The sequence below is a fragment of the Nycticebus coucang genome, chromosome 2 (genome assembly GCF_027406575.1).
Source record: "Nycticebus coucang isolate mNycCou1 chromosome 2, mNycCou1.pri, whole genome shotgun sequence".
In the NCBI taxonomy this organism is placed as follows: domain Eukaryota; kingdom Metazoa; phylum Chordata; class Mammalia; order Primates; family Lorisidae; genus Nycticebus; species Nycticebus coucang.
Genome location: NC_069781.1, coordinates 14,435,638 through 14,452,047, shown reverse-complemented (window position 1 = coordinate 14,452,047; position 16,410 = coordinate 14,435,638). Strand labels below are relative to the sequence as shown.

The 16,410-nt window shown below is 38.8% G+C and overlaps 1 pseudogene; it reads right to left on the bottom strand.

Annotated features, from left to right (window-relative positions):
- Window positions 1-12,859: 12,859 nt before the first annotated feature.
- On the bottom strand, window positions 12,860-15,904 carry LOC128567243 (serine/arginine repetitive matrix protein 1-like; annotated as a pseudogene).
- Window positions 15,905-16,410: the final 506 nt, after the last annotated feature.

Below are 16,410 nucleotides of genomic sequence, written 5' to 3'. Positions count from 1 at the left end.
AGGTAGCTACTGCAGAGGATTCCACCTATACAGAAATGTTAGGAATGACAGAAAGGGAATTTAGAATACACATGTTGAAAACAATGAAAGAAATGATGGAAACAATGAAGGAAATTGCTAATGAAGTGGAAAATAACCAAAAGGAAATCCAAAAACAGAATCAAATAAGAGATGAACGATATGAAGAATATAAAAAGGATATAGCAGAGCTGAAGGAAATGAAACAGTCAATCAGGGAACTTTAAGATGCAATGGAAGGTATCAGCAACAGGTTAGACCATGCAGAAGAAAGAATTTCAGAGGTAGAAGACAAAGTTTTTGAGATAACTCATAGTAAAAGAGGCAGAAAAGAAGAGAGAGAAAGCAGAATGTTCACTGTCAGAATTATGGGACTTTATGAAGCGTTCCAACATACGAGTTACAGGAATTCCAGAAGGGGAAGAAGAATGCCCCAGAGGAATGGAAGCCATACTAGAGAATATTAGAAAAGAAAATTTCCCAAATATCACCAAAGATTCTGACACACTGCTTTCAGAGGGCTATCGGACCCCAGGTCGCCTCAACTCTAACCGAGCTTCTCCAAGACACATTGTGATGAACCTGTCCAAAGTCAAGACAAAAGAAAAGATTCTGCAAGCTGCCAGGAGTAAGCGCCAGTTGACCTACAGGGGGAAATCCATCAGATTGACTGCAGATTTCTCTAATGAAACTTTCCAAGCAAGAAGACAATGGTCATCTACCTTTAATCTACTTAAACAGAACAATTTCCAGCCCAGAATTCTGTACCCTGCTAAGCTAACCTTAAAAATTGACGGAGAAATCAAATCATTAACGGATATACAAACATTGAGGAAATTCGCCACAACAAGACCAGCTCTACAGGAAATACTTCAACCTGTTCTGCACACTGTCCACCACAATGGATCAGCAGCAAAGTAAGAACTCAGAAATTAAAGGACAGAACCAAACCTCCACACTGATGCAAAAGATAAAACTAAGCAATGGACTCTCACCAAATAAGACGAATAGAATACTACCACACTTATCAATTATCTCAATAAATGTTAATGGCTTGAATTCCCCACTGAAGAGACATAGATTGGTTGACTGGATTAAAAAACACAAGCCATCCATTTGCTGTCTGCAAGAAACACACCTGGCTTCAAAAGACAAATTAAAGCTCCGAGTCAAGGGTTGGAAGACAATTTTTCAGGCAAATGGAATTCAGAAGAAAAGAGGAGTTCAATCTTATTTTCAGATACATGTGGATTTAAAGCAACTAAAGTCAAAAAAGACAAAGATGGTCACTTTATATTGGTCAAGGGAAAAATACAACAAGAAGACATTTCAATTCTAAATATCTATGCACCCAATTTAAATGCTCCCAGATTCTTGAAACAGACCTTACTCAGTCTGAGCAATATGATATCTGATAACACCATAATAACAGGGGACCTTAACACTCATCTTACAGAGCTGGACAGATCCTCTAAACAGAAATTAAACAAGGATATAAGAGACTTAAATGAGACCCTAGAACAACTGTGCTTGATAGACGCATATAGAACACTCCATCCCAAAGATAAAGAATATACATTCTTCTCATCACCCCATGGAACATTCTCCAAAATTGATCATATCCTGGGACACAAAACAAATATCAACAGAATCAAAAGAATTGAAATTTTACCTTGTATCTTCTCAGACCATAAGGCACCAAAGGTGGAACTCAACTCTAACAAAAATGCTCGACCCCACACAAAGGCATGGAAACTAAACAATCTTCTGTTGAATAACAGAAGGGTGAAGGAAGAAATTAAACAGGAAATCATTAACTTCCTTGAGCACAACAACAATGAAGACACAAGCTACCAAAACCTGTGGGATAGTGCAAAAGCAGTTTTGAGAGGAAAATTCATCGCTTTAGATGCCTACATTCAAAAAACAGAAAGACAGCACATCAACAGTCTCACAAGAGATCTTATGGAATTGGAAAAAGAAGGACAATCTAAGCCTAAACTCAGTAGAAGAAAAGAAATATCCAAAATCAAATCAGAGATCAATGAAATTGAAAACGAAAGAATCATTCAGAAAATTAATGAAACAAGGAGTTGGTTTTTTGAAAAAATAAATAAAATAGATAAACCATTGGCCAGACTAACGAGGAATAGAAAAGTAAAATCTCTAGTAACCTCAATCAGAAATGATAAAGGGGAAATAACAACTGATCCCACAGAGATACAAGAGATCATCTCTGAATACTACCAGAAACTCTATGCCAAAAAATTGGACAATGTGAAGGAAATGGATAAATATTTGGAGTCACACCCTCTCCCTAGACTCAGCCAGGAAGACATAGAGCTCCTGAACAGACAAATTTCAAGCACTGAGATCAAAGAAACAATAAAAAAGCTTCCAACCAAAAAATGCCCTGGTCCAGATGGCTTCACTCCAAAATTCTATCAAACCTTCAAGGAAGAGCTTATTCCTGTACTGCAGAAATTATTCCAAAAAACTGAGGAAGAAGGAATCTTCCCCAACACATTCTATGAAGCAAACATCAACCTGATACCAAAACCAGGAAAAGACCCAAACAAAAAGGAGAATTTCAGACCAATCTCACTCATGAACATAGACGCAAAAATTCTCAACAAAATCCTAGCCAATAGATTACAGCTTATCATCAAAAAAGTCATTCATCATGATCAAGTAGGCTTCATCCCAGGGATGCAAGGCTGGTTTAACATACGCAAGTCCATAAACGTTATCCACCATATTAACAGAGGCAAAAATAAAGATCACATGATCCTCTCAATAGATGCAGAAAAAGCATTTGATAAAATCCAGCATCCTTTTCTAATTAGAACACTGAAGAGTATAGGCATAGGTGGCACATTTCTAAAACTGATTGAAGCTATCTATGACAAACCCACAGCCAATATTTTACTGAATGGAGTAAAACTCAAAGCTTTTCCTCTTAGAACTGGAACCAGACAAGGTTGTCCTCTGTCACCTTTACTATTCAACATAGTGCTGGAAGTTCTAGCCAATACAATTAGGCAAGACAAGGAAATCAAGGGAATCCAAATGGGAGCAGAGGAGGTCAAACTCTCCCTCTTTGCTGACGACATGATCTTATACTTAGAGAACCCCAAAGACTCAACCACAAGACTCCTAGAAGTCATCAAAAAATACAGTAATGCTTCAGGATATAAAATCAATGTCCACAAGTCAGTAGCCTTTGTGTACACCAATAACAGTCAAGATGAGAAGCTAATTAAGGACACAACTCCCTTCACCATAGTCTCAAAGAAAATGAAATACCTAGGAATATACCTAACGAAGGAGGTGAAGGACCTCTATAAAGAAAACTATGAAATCCTCAGAAAGGAAATAGCAGAGGATATTAACAAATGGAAGAACATACCATGCTCATGGATGGGAAGAATCAACATGGTTAAAATGTCTATACTTCCCAAAGCAATCTACCTATTCAATGCCATTCCTATCAAAATACCAACATCATACTTTCAAGATTTGGAAAAAATGATTCTGCGTTTTGTATGGAACAGGAAAAAACCCCGTATAGCTAAGGCAGTTCTCTGTAACAAAAATAAAGCTGGGGGCATCAGCATATCAGATTTTAGTCTGTACTACAAAGCCATAGTGCTCAAGACAGCATGGTACTGGCACAAAAACAGAGACATAGACACTTGGAATCGAATTGAAAACCAAGAAATGAAACTAACATTTTACAACCACCTAATCTTTGATAAACCAAACAAGAACATACCTTGGGGGAAAGACTCCCTATTCAATAAATGGTGTTGGGAGAACTGGATGTCTACATGTAAATGACTGAAACTGGACCCACACCTTTCCCCACTCACAAAAATTGATTCAAGATGGATAAAGGACTTAAACTTAAGGCATGAAACAATAAAAATCCTCCAAGAAAGCATAGGAAAAACACTGGAAGATATTGGCCTGGGGAAAGACTTCATGAAGAAGACTGCCATGGCAATTGCAACAACAACAAAAATAAACAAATGGGACTTCATTAAACTGAAAAGCTTCGTACAGCTAAGGAGACAATAACCAAAGCAAAGAGACAACCTACACAATGGGAAAGGATATTTGCATATTTTCAATCAGACAAAAGCTTGATAACTAGGATCTATAGAGAACTCAAATTAATCCACATGAAAAAAGCCAACAATCCCATATATCAATGGGCAAGAGACATGAATAGAACTTTCTCTAAAGACGACAGATGAATGGCTAACAAACACATGAAAAAGTGTTCATCATCTCTATATATTAGAGAAATGCAAATCAAAACAACCCTGAGATATCATCTAACCCCAGTGAGAATGGCCCACATCACAAAATCTCAAAACTTTAGATGCTGGCATGGATGTGGAGAGAAGGGAACACTTTTACACTGCTGGTGGGACTGCAAACTAGTACAACCTTTCTGGAAGAAACCTCAAAGCACTCAAGCTAGACCTCCCATTTGATCCTGCAATCCCATTACTGGGCATCTACCCAGAAGGAAAAAAATCCTTTTATCATAAGAACACTTGTACTAGACTGTTTATTGCAGCTCAATTTACAATCGCCAAAATGTGGAAACAGCCTAAATGCCCACCAACCCAGGAATGGATTAACAAGCTGTGGTATATGTACACCATGGAATACTATTCAGCCGTTAAAAAAAATGGAGACTTTACATCCTTCGTATTAACCTGGATGGAAGTGGAAGACATTATTCTTAGTAAAGCATCACAAGAATGGAGAAGCATGAATCCTATGTACTCAATTTTGATATGAGGACAATTAATGACAATTATGTTTATGGTGGGGAAACAGAAAGAGGGAAGGAGGGAGGTGGGCGGGGCCTTGGTGTGTGTCACACTTTATGGGGGCAAGACATGATTGCAAGAGGGACTTTACCTAACAATTGCAATCAGTGTAACCTGGCTTATTGTACCCTCAATGAATCCCCAACAATAAAAAAATAAAGAAAGAAAGAAAGAAAAGAAGGAAATAAAAAAAAAACATAAAAGGAAGGACAACTGTTGTACACAAAAAAAGATTTATGGGACATATTTATTAATCGAATGCAAATTGTGGCACTTGTTTAGATCCTGATTTAGGTAAATGAACTGTAAAAGGCATTTTGGAAACTAGTGGAAAAAATTGAACATAGACTGGGTATTAAATTATATTAAGAAAATTATTCTTAATTAAGAAAAATATGGTCATGATAGTGTGATAGTTTTAATAAACGTCTTTGTTACAGATAAAAAAAAAAAAAAGAACTGGAAAAGACTGAACTGAATAGACAAAACCCTAGAAAGAGTTACAAGGAAAATCTCCACTGGGGTAATTAACTGCATTCTGTTTAGTCTTTTGTGTCTGCACATCTTTTCTCTCTGGAAGATCAAGGGGACCAAGTCTAGGTCTGGAATCAGAACCTGGTTCTGAAACCAAGGTAGAAAGGACTTTACGCCATCATCCTGACCACTCGCACAGCAGCAAAGGTGAAAGAAATATTCACCTGGAGTCATCATAGCTGGCTGACTAGGGCGTCACTGCCCCTTGGAAAGTAAAGGTAACTTTTAAAACAATCAACATGCCCTGGTCAATGCATGGCTGAAGCCTGAGGAAACTTCTCAAGGGACTTGTCTTAATTGGACTTTGAACTTTGGGAAAAGGGGGGAAATGTCACAGAGGAAAGTAAAAACTCTTATGTAGTACCCACCACCATGGTACTATTAAGGCCTGAGTAGAGAACCCAAGAAGAGTCACAATCGCTAAAACCTCAGTGCTGAAAATTAATTAATATTGGCACCTGCAGAAACAGGCTGATATTGAGACCCCAAATTAAAATATATTGGAGTCTCAAAAGGGGGGAATGAGAGAGGATAGCCGAGAAGGGTGAGGTCTAGAAGAACATGTCTTCTCAAGGAGACCACAAGGATACACAGGGTCCTCTCCATGGTGACTCAGCTCTTGGGAATTTATAAATTTAACTTCCTGAAACTTGGAAATTTCCAAGTTCTGTGAAATTCTGTAGTTCTGTAGAGGTGGGAATAGCATCTCCTGCTTGATTCAAACTGGCCAATGAGAAGGGTACCTGTGGGGTGGAACTTTTTGACTGTCAATAAAAAGAGAAAGACCAAGGCAGTCGGAGAGCACAGCCATTTGGAATTCTTCTATGCTGTAAGCTCCTGGCTGGTGAATAAAGCCCTTCCTCTTATTAAAAAAAAAAAAAAAAAAAAAAAAAGAATCTCACCTTATCTTAAGGGATAAAGATAGACTCAGGGTGAAGGGATGGACAACTACAATCCAGGCAAATGGAAAACAGAAAAAAGCAGGGGGTGCAATTTTATTTGCAGATACATTAGGCTTTAAACCAACAAAAGTAAGGAAAGACAAGGATGGTCACTTCATATTTGTTAATGAAAACATTCAACATGATGAGATATCAACTATTAACATTTATGTGCCCAACCAAAATGCCCCTCAATTTATAATCAAGACCCTAACAGACATGAACAATTTGTTCTCTTCCAGCACCATAATAGTTGGAGATTTTAATACCCCTTTGGCAGTGTTGGATAGATCTTCCAAGAAGAAACTAAGCAAAGAAATTCTGGACTTAAACTTCACCATACAACAATTGAATTTAATAGGCATCTACAGAACATTTCATCCTAACAAAATTGAATACACATTCTTCTCATCAGCCCATGGAACAAACCCAAAATTGATCACATTTTAGGTCACAAGGCTAATTCAAAAGAATAGAAATTATTCCTTGTATTTTCTCAGATCATCACAGAATAAAATTGAATTCACCAATAACAGGAATCTGCGTACTCATACAAAGATGTGGAAACTAAATAACCTTATGCTGAAAGATAGCTGGGTCAAAGATGAGATTAAGAAGGAAATTACCAAGTTTTGGAACAGAATGATAATGAAGATACAAATTATCAGAACCCCTGGGATACTGCAAAGGTAGTCCTAAGAGGGAAATTTATGGTGCTACAAGCCTTCCTTAACAGAACGGAAAGAGTGGAAGTCAACAACTTAATGAGACATCTCAAGCAACTGGAAAAGGAAGAACACTCCAACACCAACCCAGCAGAAGAAAAGAAATAACCAAAATTAGAGCTGAATTAAATGAAATCAAAAACAAAAGAATTATTCATCATTTTATTAATGAATAAAAAGTTGTTTTTTGAAAAGTTTAACAAAATTGATAAACCCTTGGCTAGCCTAAGCAGAAATAGAAAATTAAAATCCCTAATTTCATTAATCAGAAATGACAAAGGCAAAATAACAAGAGACACCTCAGAAATTCAAAAAATTCTTAATGAATACTACAAATAAACTCTATTCTCAAAAATATGAAAATCTGAAAGAAATAAACCAATCCTTGGAAGCCTCCACCTTCCTAGACTTAGCCAGAAAGAAATGGAAATGTAGAACAGACCTATATCAAGTACTGAAATAACATCAGCTATATGAAATCTCTCAAAAAAGAAGAGTCCAGGACCAGATGGTTTCACAGGAATTCTACCAAACTTTTAAAGAGGAACTAGTACCTATATTACATAACCTTTTCCAAAGCATAGAAAAATAAGGAATACTTCACAACACATTCTATGAAGCAAATATCACCCTGATACCCAAACCAGGAAAATACCCAACAAGAAAAGAAAATTATAGACCAATAACTTTAATGAACATAGGTGCAAATTAGTTTGATGTAAGCACATCAATTGTATTTAAAAAAATCAACACATTGTACCCCACAGATGCATAAATGTATTCATGATCTATGTGTATATGACTTAAAAAAATTCAATAATATCCTAGCAAACAGAATCCAGAAATACATCAAACAAATTATATACCATGATCACATTGGTTTTATCCTAGGGTCTCAAGGATGGTTCAATACACATAAATCTATAAATATAATACATCACTTAAACAAAATAAAAAAGACCATATGATTCTCTCATTTGATGCAGAAAAAGTTTTTGATAATATCCAGCATCCTTTTATGATCAGAACACTTAAGAAAATAGGTACAGAAGGGACATTTCTTAAACTGCCATCTACAGCAAACCTACAGCCAACATCGTATTAAATGGAGTTAAATTGAAATCATTTCCACTCTGATAAGGAACCAGGCCAGGTTGCCCATTGTCTCCACTACTTTTTAACATTGTAATGGAAGTCTTAGCCATCACAATCAGGCAAGAAAAGGCAATCAAGGGTATCCATAAAGGGTCAGAGGAGATCAAATGTTCACTCTTCACAGATGATATGATTGTATATCTGGAAAACCCCAGGGATTCTACTACAAAACTCTTAGAAGTGATCAAGGAATACAGCAGCATCTCAGAATACAAAATCAATACTTACAAATCAGTAGCTTTTATATTTACCAATAATAGTCAAGCTGAAAAAACAGTCAAGGACTCTATTCCATTCATAGTAGTGCTAAAGAAGATGAGATATTTGGGAGTCTACATAACTAAGGATGTGAAAGATCTCTATAAAGAGAACTATAAAACTCTGAGAAGAAGGGCAGCACCTGTGGCTCAACAGAGTAGGGCGCCAGCCCCATATGCCGGAGGTGGCGGGTTCAAACCCAGCCCTGGCCAAAAAAAAAAAAAAAACTCTGAGAAGAGAAATAACTGAAGATGTTAACAAATGGAAAAACATATCATGCTCATGGCTGGGAAGAATCAACATTGTTAAAATGTCCATACTACCCAAAGCAATATACAATTTTAATGCAATCCCTATTAAAGCACCACTGTCATACTTCAAAGACCTCAAAAAAAATACTTCATTTTATATGGAATCATAAAAAACCTTGAATAGCCAAGCCATTACTCAGAAATAAAAACAAATCAGGAGAAATCAGGCTACCAGACTTCCTGAGGAGGAGGGGGAGGGTGAGGATAGGTGGAGGGAGGATAATAGGTGGGACTACACCTATGGTACCTCAGATTATACTATAAATTGATAGTGATCAAAACAGCATGGTACTGGCACAAAAACAGAGAGGTAGATGTATGGAACAGAATAGAGAACCAGGAGATGAATCCAGCTACTTATCATCATTTGATCTTCAACAAGCCAATTAAAAACATTCAGTGGTGAAAAGATTCCCTATTAAACAAATGGTGCTGGGTGAACATGTTGGCGATTTGTAGAAGACTGAAACTGGACTGCCTTTTCCCACCATTAAGAAAAATTGATTCTCACTGAATAAAAGATCTAAACATAAGACATGAACAATAAAAATATGACAAGAGAGTGAAGGGAAAATGCTTGAAAAAATTGGCCTAGGAGAATTTTTTTATGAGTAGGGCAATTGAAGCAACACCAAAATTATATTACTGGGATCTGCTCAAACTAAAAAGCTTCTGCACAGCCAAGAACACAGTAAACTAAGCGAGCAGACAGCCCGCAGAATGAGAGAAGATATTTACAGGTTATGTCTCTGACAAAGGTTTAATAACCAGAATCCACAGAGAACTCAAATGTATTAGCAAGAAAAGAACAAGTAATCCCATCCCAGTGTGGGCAAGGGACTTGAATAGACACTTCTTTGAAGAAGACAGGTTCACGGCCTATAGACACATGAAAAAATGCTCATGATCCTTAATCATCATAGAAATGCAAATCAAAACTACTCTGAGATATCATCTAACTCCAGTAAGATTAGCCCATATCACAAAATCTCATAACCATAGCTGTTGATGTGAATGTGAAAAAAAGGAACACTTCTGCACTGCTGGTGGGAATGAAACTAATACGTTCCTTTTGGAAAGATGTTTGGAGATCATTTAGGGATCTAACAATAGACCTGTCATTTGATCCTGTAATTTGTCTGCTAGGTCCAGAGGAAGATCAAAAATCACTTTAAAACAAAGATATTTGCATGAGAATGTTTATTGCAGCCAAATTCATAATTGCTCAGTCGTGGAAGAAGCCCAAGTGCCCATCGACCCATGAATGAATTAATAAATTGTGGTATATGTATACCATGAAATATTATACAGCCATAAAAAATGATGGAGACTTTACCTCTTTTATGTTTACATGGATGGAGCTAGAACACATTCTTCTTAGCAAAGTATTTCAAGAATGGAATAAAAAGTATCCAATGTACTCAGCCCTACTATGAAACCAATTTATAAGCACCCGCACTTCCATATGAAAGCTATAACTCAACTACAGCCCAAGGAGAAGGGGAAAAAGGAGGGGGAGGGGGGAGAGGAGAGGGGAAGGGGAGGATAGGTGGAGGAAGGGTAATTGGTGGGACCACACCTATGGTACATTTTACAAGGGTACATGTTAAATCTGCTAAGTGTAGAATATATGTCTTAACACAATAACTAAGAAAATGCATTTGAAGAGACATGAATAGAACCTTCCCTAAAGATGACAAATGAATGGCTAACAAACACATGAAAAAATGTTCATCATCTCTATATATTAGAGAAATGCAAATCAAAACAATCCTGAGATATCATCTAACCCCAATGAGAATGGCCCACATCACAAAATCTCAAAACTGCAGATGCTGGCGTGGATGTGGAGAGAAGGGAACACTTTTACACTGCTGGTGGGACTGCAAACTAGTACAACCTTTCCGGAAGGAAGTATGGAGAAACCTCAAAGCACTCAAGCTAGACCTCCCATTTGATCCTGCAATCCCATTACTGGGCATCTACCCAGAAGGAAAGAAATCCTTTTATCATAAGGACACTTGCACTAGACTGTTTATTGCAGCTCAATTTACAATCGCCAAAATGTGGAAACAGCCTAAATGCCCACCAACCCAGGAATGGATTAACAAGCTGTGGTATATGTATACCATGGAATACTATTCAGCCATTAAAAAAAATGGAGACTTTACATCCTTCGTATTAACCTGGATGGAGTGGAAGACATTATTCTTAGTAAAGCATCACAAGAATGGAGAAGCATGAATCCTATGTACTCAATTTTGATATGAGGACAATTAATGACAAGGTTATGGGGGGGAAAGAAAAGCAGAAAGAGGGACGGAGGGAGGGGGGTGGGGCCTTGGTGTGTGTCACACTTTATGGGGGCAAGACATGATTGCAAGAGGGACTTTACCTAACAATTGCAATCAGTGTAACCTGGCTTATTGTACCCTCAATGAAAATCTCCAACAATAAAAAAAAAAAGAAAAGAAAATGCATTTGAAGGCTATGTTAACCAGTTTGATGAAAGTATTTCAAATTGTATATAAAACCAGCACACTGTACCCCATAATTGCATTAATGTACACAGCTATGATTTAATAAAAATTAAAAAAAACTAAAGAAAAGGGGAAAGACCAACAAAGATAATTTTTTTTTTTTTTTTTTTGAGACAGAGCCTCAAGCTGTCGCTCTGGGTAGAGTGCCCTGGCATTACAGCTCACAGCAACCTCCAATTCCTCAGCTTAAGCAATTTTCTGCCTCAGACTCCCAAGTAGCTGGGACGACAGGCGCCCACTACAACGCCTGGCTATTTTTGGTTGCAGCCGTCATTGTTGTTTGACGGGCCCAGGCTGGATTCGAACCTGCCAGCTCAGGTGTATGTGGCTGGTGCCTTAGCCACTTGAGCCACAGTAGCCAAGCCAGATAAAATATTATTTTTAATAGATAATTTACTTTCCTATGGTGAAAATGATTATGTGGGAAAAATACCAATAATCAATCATAGTAATTAAAGGGGTGATAGCACCTCTGATATAAAAATAAAGAAGATATTATAATGTTATACAAATAAATTTTTAATTTATATGAAATACACAAACTTCTAGAAAAATATAACTCCTCAAAATTAATTTAAGTAGTAATAGAAATATAAATAAACATATAACCACTAAAATATTAAATCAGTAGCCAAACAACAAAAAAAAAAAATCTTTCCTTATGAAAAATTTCAGACCCAGATGGCTACTTCAGTGAAATCTATAAACTCTTCAAAAAAGAACTCACTTCTGGCTTGGAATACTCTCTAAGAGAATAGAAAATAAGGGAACACACACCAGCACCCTTTCTGATATTGGCACCTCCTGGATACCCAAAAGCCAAAGACAACAACACTACAAAAAAGTACAATAGGGAAAATCTCATTCATGCATTAACCCAAAGTAAAATATTAGAAATACCATATATCCAATAACTATGCAGAAAATGTCTAATGTGTCATGATCAGGTTCAGTTTTCCCAGGAATACAAGACTTATGAAATATTCAAAAATTAATTAAATTCAACATACACAGAAAAATGGACATAGATCATAAGACTATCTCAATAACACAAGAAAAAATATTTATAAAATTAATAAAAAATCTTCTTAGCAAAGTGGAGTTTTTAAGAAAAGCTCCCTTAATCTGAAAAAGGTTACCTTTTTCAAACCTACAGCATATATGATACATAATGATGATACATTTGAATATTATCTAAATCAGGAACAAGGCAAAATACCAGCTCTTACTACAACTATTTCACCTTGTATTGAGGTCATAGCTACAGCAGTATGGTTAGAAAAATTAAAAAAGGATAACAAACTGTAAAGGCAGAAACAAAATTGCATTTTATTCACAGATGATATTTTCTTTTTTTTTTTTTTTGCAATGTAAATCCATGCCCATGCCCTTTTTTTCTTAAATATGTGAACTTCAACCTAGCAATTATTACAACAAATGTTATAGTCTAAAGCTCAAACACATTTTAGCAATTTTGAAATTAATTGCATACAAACCAAATAAAATTTACATCATAACAAACATTTCCACCTAAGACTGTGGGGACACTTGAGCCTTCCGCATTGATCTCAGGGCCTTTTCACGCAGGTGCTTTTCTTTTTTTTATTAAATCATAGCTGTGTACATTAATGTGATTATGGGGCACCATACACTAGTTTCATAGACCGTTTGAGGTGCTTTTCTAAGTCATCGAGGTTATCTTCAGCTTCACTTTCAGTCTCCTTCTTAGGCTCTGGCGCTGTCTCTGGTTCTTCTGGTGCTGATGTGGGTTGTGGCAGCAGCAATGGCTGCAGAGGTTACGGGAGCTGTAGTAGCTGCAGCCATAGCGTTTTCCTTCTTGGTGTGTGTGTGTGTGTGTGTGTGTGTGTGTGTGTGTGTGTGTGTGTGTGTGTGTGTGTGTGTGTGTGTGTGTGTGTGTGTGTGTGTGTGTGTGTGTGTGTGTGTGTGTGTGTGTGTGTGTGTGTGTGTGTGTGTGTGTGTTTCTTGTGCTTTTTATCCTTTTTTGTGTTTCTTGTCCTTATTTTTCTTCCCACCTCCTTCTTGATCCCAATTTCTTGCCAGTGAGCTGGTGACCAGTTTGTAGAGGGTGACTGAGACTGGACAGGGGATGGAAGTGCTGGGGGCTTTTTAACTGCTGGCTTAGGAGATCCGGAGACAGACCAGGAGGATGAGACCCTCCTTACGGACTGTGGGCTTGGTGAGGCAGCCTTCTTTATCTTTTTAGGTTCCAGAGTCCTGGAGACTAATGCAGGCGTCCTCAAATTGTGGCCCGCGGGCCACATGAAGCAGTGTGAATTGTATTTGTTCCCGTTTTATTTTTTACTTCAAAATAAGATATGTGCAGTGTGCATAGGAATTTGTTCATAGTTTTTTGTGTTTTTTTTAACTATAGTCCGGCCTTCCAACGGTCTGAGGGACAGTGAATTGGCCCCCTGTTTAAAAAGTTTGAGGATGCCTGATCTAATGGGCCTAGTATTTGGAGATGGGGACTGCCTTCTTTGGGGTGATGGCGATGCTCCTCTTCAAACAGGTATAGAGGACTTGAGGAGGTCTGAGGAGCTTGAGGCCATGGTGAGGGTGAATGCCCTTTGTTTTGTTGTGGTGACCGGGCCTCCTGGGTAGAGAGCAGCTTGAAGAAGATCCTTCCCTATGCTTTGATGATAATGAAGGTGATTTTCTTGGTGACTGGGGAACTTCTTTGTTTGGGAGGTAGAGTGTGAGAGACCCGACGCCTTGGTGGTGGAGATGGTGATGCCCTTCATTTAGGGGGGGAGAAGGAGAAGCTGTTCTCTTTGGAGGTGGAGAAGGAGAGTATCTCCTCTGTATTGGAGGAGAGTATCTCCTAGGAGAAGGTGAGCGCTGACGGGGAGGAGAAGGCGTCCTTTGTCGTGGTGGTGGTGTAGGAGATCTGTGCCTTTGAGGAGGAGGAGCAGGAGAAGGTGAACATTGCCTTCTAGTAGGTGGTGGGGAGGGACTTCTCCTCCATCTACCATGAAGAGAAGTCTCTTTTTGGCGCTTTCTTGGAGACAGCGAGGCTCCCTGGGAAGGAGAATGTCTCCGCCACCTGCCTACCTCATCATTTTTCACATGGGATCTCTTGGGTCTTTCAACTTTGAAGGATGAGCCAGAATCAGATGACGACTACTGGTTCTGTCTTTTATACTGGCGTCTTTGCTGCACAGAATCTGCTGCAGCCATTTTGCCACCTTTATCTTCTTCTGATTCAGATAACTCTACTTTTCTAGGCTTCAGAGCTGGTGAAGGGGACTCTCTTTTCTCAGTACCTTTATGTTTTGTCACTTTACCTGAAGTTCTCCCTGGAGACACAGAAACACGACTTTTTCTTGTTTCTGTGTTGGGGTGTTGGGGAATGCCGAGTTTTTGGTGGTGGAGTTGCAGAAGATGATGGCCTATGCCTTCGCCTTTGAGGACTTGCTGAAGGAGATAACCTACAGGTTTTTCCAGGGTGGCTGGATGTCCTCTTGGGTGGCTTCTTTGGCAGTGAACAAGATGAAGAGGATGATGAGCTACTCCCGGATAAAGATGCTGATGAATGCCTTCTTCCTCTCACTGGAGATCTACTCCTTCTATGCCTTGGTGGAGGAGGCATTCGCCTGGGTGGAGTTCTTCAAGGAGATGGGCGTCTTCTTGGGCTTGGCTGCCTTCTAGGTGAGTAAGATCTTGATTGGGATCTATGGCACCGTCTAGGTCGAGTATGAAAAGGAGAGTGAGACCTTGTCTGAGATCTTGATTTGGAACGTGACTGAGATCTTGGACAGGTCTTCTCCTTTCCCTTTTCTTTTTTGGAATTTTTTTCTGGAGAAGGCTCTTTAGGCTCTGGTATAGGTTCGGGCTTGGGAACTTTCAGGATGTCACTAGTAGAAGTGACCTCTTGTACTGAAGGTTCTTTTACTTTCACTGAAGGTTCTGGGAGCTCTGGAGTTTTTTCCTTCTTTTCTGGAGCAGGAGAAGGACTTCGGCTCTTGGTTCTGTGACGGGTAATTAAAAGAATGACTGCGCTTTCTCTCTCTCCTGATAGGGGAAGATCATCTTCTAGGGGAAGGAGATCTGGCTTCGAGATCTCTCCCTTTTTTCTCTGCTGCTTTCTTTTTCTTCTTTATCCCTCTTATCTTTGTCTTCATCTTGCTTTTTCATAGACGCTAATTTTTCTTGTTCAATCTGTCTCTGTTTTATTTTTTCTTTGTTCAGTTCTAGGAAAGCAGAAGGGATTTCCGCAATGTTTTCATGTGCACTTAGCATCAGGGGCCACAGTTCTCCCATAAATTCTCTAACATTTTTTCCATTCAAAAAGCCAATCAAGTTGATTTGCATCATTTTGGAGTCTGGATTCTTCACTTCCAACTGGTTGAATATAAACTCAATCACAACATCATCTTCAAACCCAAGGATTTCGGTTACTCAGTTTGTTATCCAAGGCTTTATAACCTCCAAATTTACTTTGCTCATGTCCACCTTTTTTTCTAGGTATTCTGCAAACGTCAGCTGCTTCAGTAGTTTTTTCTATTTGTTGCTGAACCTATTATCACTTGTTCTGCAGAATAATCCCGCATCCATCTTGCTGCCTGGCGCAGGGATTGCTCCCTACCCAAGGTGCACCGCGCCGCGGCGATGGAGGGCGGGACCCACAGAGGGAAAGCTGAACGCTGGGTCGCTGCGCGCAGCTCCCCTCGCCCCCTCCAGCACCACAGATGATACTTTCATGTAATTGCAATTCAAAAGAGTTTATAGATGAATCATTAAAAATTATATTAATAATTCGGTCTATTCCTAAGTATTTTTTTTTTTTTTTTTTGTAGAGACAGAGTCTCACTGTACCGCCCTCGGTAGAGTGCCGTGGCGTCACACGGCTCACAGCAACCTCTAACTCTTGGGCTTACGCGATTCTCCTGCCTCAGCCTCCCGAGCAGCTGGGACTACAGGCGCCCGCCACAACGCCCGGCTATTTTTTTGTTGCAGTTTGGCCGGGGCTGGGTTTGAACCCGCCACCCTCGGCATATGGGGCCGGCGCCCTACTCACTGAGCCACAGGCGTTTTTCCTGTAGCTACTGTTAACAGAATTG